Below are 5,169 nucleotides of genomic sequence, written 5' to 3' on the forward strand. Positions count from 1 at the left end.
GCTTAAACTTGTGTTGTGGAGGAGGATGGGGTATTATTATCTTCCAGCTACCCACCCTGCTATAAAAACTAGTGGTGCGACATCTCCACAGCGCAGTGCTGCTGCCCTCCCTCCCTTTCCTCTCACTCCCTCGCTCTCATCCTACATGAGCCGTGCACAGCCTGACTCAAAACTCCACACCATCCACTCTGCAACACAGACCCCAAGACTCACTCTGCTCTCTTCTGTGGCACCGCTTTGCTCCCACATCCACTGGATAATCTTCCACTTGGTGCTTCTTTTTCTTTTGAATTTTTTTTTGTGAATGGGCATCTGTGCCTAGAGCGAGGAGCTTGTGAATGGACCGACTGCGTGACTGACTGACAGACTGGGGACCAGAGCTGTGTTCCAGTTAAACAGAGCGATGCTGAGAGGTCAAGTGAGGAGCAGCGGAGCCTCTTAGTAGTCTGGAAATACAAAGAGGGGAGTCGTGACGCTGAAGGAGAGGTAGGTGATGGCTGCTGGGAGCTGTGGAATGTCAGGGAACGTATCAAGACATGCGTAACTTTATGTGTACGCAGGGCTCTTAGGTGTGTTTGTGTATATGTCTATAGTGATTTGTCAAAGTGTTCCAACGCGTGCATGCTTGTGAACAAGCTCCTACTTGTGCATAATGTTAAAGTGAGCACATGTTGTTTATATGAGCTTTCCACTCCAACGGTGCAAACAGGTCAATAAAATCTCCAAACCACTTGTGGATTGTTCCCACTGCAGTGCAAATATTATGATTTAAAATTCAGAAATTGCCATGAGTATTTTTAGCATCTTCAAAAGTGCCAAAAATAGTAGCTCCAGAGGACTTAAGTGTGTGTTTTGTGCTATCGTGGTGTAATTACACATCTCTGTTTCCATATTTATGTGACAATTTCTCTGTGAGAGCCAAAAACAAACACTTAGGTAACTCGTGACGTTAACGAAGATGTTTGGGAGTGTGGACTAAATAAAAACATGTTATGGATTTGAGGCTAAGCTGCAAATTATTGTTTACAGGCTGCATCTTTTAGACCTTCTTACATCATGTCACAAATCGTAAGAAGATTGGAAATGTTTATTGGCTGCTGTTTTCAGTCGTTTGCAAGGAGTCACAAAGTTCTCCGTGGAAACCACAGAAAAATATGCATAAAAATATAAACATAGACTCAGTCACAAACTATCGGAAAATTTAATGTAGCATAGATCAGTGTCATGTCGTGTTTTCTTAATGTCATAAAGTAACTCAGATTTATAACTATTTCCTGACCGTGAGAATACATTTTTAAAAAATCATTAAAAAAGTGATATTTTTCTTAAGATGATGTTGAGAAAACCAAGTGTTTTTTTCATTTCATCTATACGGACTGCAAGATATACATTTTGAAAATGATTTGTTAAATTAGTTTAAGTATTAGCAAACTTTTATCCAAAATACACTTAATTTCCGATCATTTTTTGCAGCAATATTTTACTTTTACACACATTTTACATACTGAGAATTTGATTTAAACTTTAATTAGGGGAAACATTTTTGTTTCAGCAAATCTTTTTTTATAACCGAGTCATTATTTATTCATTTAATCGCAAACTTTTGTTCACTTTTTGAGGGAAGATGAAGCTGATGGTGTGTTGCTTAGGAGCCAGGCAAATTGAAGTGACCCCAGACCAGAGTCACCTTTTACTTCACAATATTTCCATTTAATCAAATGTCTTATCATTTTATATCGAACTATTCAAATCAAAATGCATAATTCTGTCAGACCATTTCTGATGTTATAATAAACAAACTAATCAGTGCATTTGTTCCAACAAGTACCAGATGTTTAAGCCGACTCATCATCTTTAAATTCACACAGTAAATAGGGCGTTACACTAATTATTTGTTCCCAGAGATTCTCAACTTTCCCCAATAACCTGCAGTTAAAACACCAATTTGTCTCTGGCGAATGTTTATTACAGCCTGACAGCCATTATATACACCTTCCTCCTCCCGTTCCTGCTGTAATTGACAGCACTTTAGATAAAAATATATAAAGTCCTCACACAAAAAAGAAAAAGTTTTAAACAAGCAACACTGGAAACACGGAGCAGCAACAGTTGCTCAGTTCACGGCTGATAATGGACCGGCTCACTTATGTCCTCTCCTAATAAGGGGGAGAGCTTTGAGTGTCAATACTGAACAATTATTGGCTGTGCAATTGTCCAGCTGTGACAGCTGTTTAGCAGTGATTTGCTATGGGCAGTTAGTGACGGGTGGCTGACGGTGATTTAGCATGTGGGTCAGGTGTATTTGCTGGCCTAACAGGGATAGACTGGGCTCTGGACGTTGGAGCTAACAGGCCAAATGAGTGTCTGCCTGTGACAGGGGCTGAGATGGACATTAGCTGCTGATTTGGGGCCTGAGCGGTCAGGACTGGGAATGACTTAACAGCTCAACTTTTGGGCGTAATGACAATGATGCAGCTGCAACAAGGATAAGGAGGAGGATGTTCAGGAGAAGGAGGTGGTGGTCAGTGCCCGGAAAGCAGATGAAGTTTTTCGAGAACAGTGAATGGAGGTGACACATAATTTGAGGTGGGAGTGTTGAGTTGAACGTGTTAGTGACTAAGTGAGGCATGAGAGGAGATGTGGCCGGTGCAAGAGAGACTCACACAAAAAGCCTTTATTACAAGTTACTTTGGAAATATCACGATAACGAGCCAGTAGTTAAATCAGACTTCTGTTTGTTTGTTCAAAAAAAAAAAAAAATTGCATCACTTTATAATGATCGATGATGAGGTGTTTTTACTCTGTTGACAACGTCACGTCAAGAAATAACAGTGAGTCATGTTATTTAAAAAGAATTATCAGAGCCCTTTCTCAAGGCGTCCCCACCCTGGCTGCTCATTTGGGTGGGTGGGGTGTGTGTAAAGAGTTTGGACCGTTTAGCTGATGAAATGTTGCTCCAGGACTTTGCGGTGGGAAAGCTGTGCCCTCCTCCCCTCCCTGTCTATGTGGCACATCCTCCTTAGATCCTCTCCACACTGTAATTAGGGGCTGGCCACTCAGAGAGTCAGCGCTGCTGTAGCAGGCAGGCAAACAGTGGGAACGGGGGGGGGGGGGGGGGGGGGGGGGGTAATGCAACAGGGCACCGGGCGAGCAAACAGCAACAGCACGTGTCCCTTATAGTTCCAGGAGCGGGTGGGATGGAGTGTACAGATGACAGCAGGTTGGCCGAGCCCTCCCAAGTCAGACTTTTTCTCTCGCCGTTGTTCCAAGCTCCACACTATTGTTTGCCTTGGCTGGCTGTTACAGGGAGGGGCCCCTCGTGCTTGTGTTTGTGCAACCTGTTGGGGAACTTTTAGGGCCATCTGATCTCTCCCTTGCACTCTGACTGGATGAATGTTGTACTTCTTGTACTTTTGGAGATGTTGCGTACATTTCAGAGTTATCACTTGCGCTGGAACATTTCCCATCGCACTGGTCCCCAGACCTATATGCTGTATCCTTGCCCCCCCACCCCCCTCTAAGCAGACATTTTAATTACATCCACACTGTATCAATGGCATGAACCCAGCTTCAGTTACCTAGCAACAAGATCGACAAGAATAAACTACATGTAAGATTGGTATCCAATCCAAGTTGCGTACCTGTAGGTGAACTTAAGGATTTTCGCTTTCTTCTTCTTCTTCTTTTTTAAACTTCTGCGATTCCGAGCAACACCACGATGAAAGTGAGACGCTTGTTTGTGTCTATGTGGCTTCAGCGCTAGCCCCATTTAGAGCCAGTCAACAATGCAGCTGTGGTGTTCGGGGCCGCTTCAAAGTATTTATCTACACATGCCTCCAGTGACCACCAAAGTGTGGATGGCTGAGTTTGGGCTCTATTCATAGATTGTGAATGAGCGAGCGCGCTGCCAGAGGATGTTTTATCACTTCAGCTGTAAACAACAGAGCAGTGAATCAACAGGTAGGAACTCGGCTCGGGCAGCCGAGGAGCAGACTGGTTGGGAAAAACAACCGAGAGGCTTCATAGTCAGCTCTGGTGATTGACTGTTCCATTACATGAAATGAGTGAACTTACTGCATGTAAGCATTTTGACAGGATACTGCATCTAGAGTACAATCTGACCTCTTTTGTTGTTTTTCTTCATTTCTCACCACATCCCAGTCGCACAGTTTGATCGTTCAGGCGAAGGTATCGGCTCACTCATATCTGTTAGAAACAGACGAGAGGGACGGACGTTTTCGCAGAAACCTCATCACGGTGTCATTTAGAAGGGAAAAATGATATATAGTGGTTTATGCTTTTTATCAAGATGAAGGGCTTCCCTAACGCAGCAGCTCCACAAGAATTTGTAATGACACGTTTGAGAATAAACGTGATGTTTTCTCAAAATAAGACATGCTGTTATTTACCACTTGTTGCCGGTGCTGCACAGATGGCACCCCAACAAGCTCAACTGCAAGCTGGACTGTCGCTCAGTGCATGAACAACATTCAACCTGCTCTTATTCACCATTCAAGGCTGAGTTTGAAAGTCCTCAGTCTAATGGAAGGGTGACACTTCATCTCAAATTGAGATGCAAGTGTTAGCCACTTTACATTACTGTTCCAGACCCTCGTTTATTATTTTTTCTCTTTTTTGCAAAAGGCCCGTACTCTTTACTATAGAACTTTCTGTTCCTTTTCTAAAAAATCCATGCTGCAGATCATCTAGCCAAAAGTTAAGTTCATGAGAGATCCTTTTGAGATTCAAGAAGCCAAATAACAGTGGAAGTTCAGGAGTTGTGTTTTTTTTTTAAACCACCTTGAGTCAGAGAGACAGGAAGTGTGATCAGTCATTAAATGCCAGCAGGAAATCAAGCGGGCCATATTTAAATTAGTTTATCACAACGCAGTTAAGGCTTGCCACGCTATGATTGCATTTAGGTTTCAGTGAAGCAGCTGGTTTTAAAAGAATGAATAACTTCCTATAGAAAATGCTCAAAAAATTAACGGGAGTTTTTTTATTTTTTTGCAAATTTCAAGATTCTTTAAGTTTCTGCGTGAAAATGTGAAAATATATATAACTACTGCCAGTTTTATCAAGTACTTTTTAAAGTGAGGCTTTGTTTTGTAATTATATATATAATATATATATAAATATAAATATATATATATATATATATATATATAT

This window comes from Nematolebias whitei, chromosome 18, assembly GCF_014905685.2.
Source record: "Nematolebias whitei isolate Nwh7 chromosome 18, NemWhi1, whole genome shotgun sequence".
In the NCBI taxonomy this organism is placed as follows: Eukaryota; Metazoa; Chordata; class Actinopteri; order Cyprinodontiformes; family Rivulidae; genus Nematolebias; species Nematolebias whitei.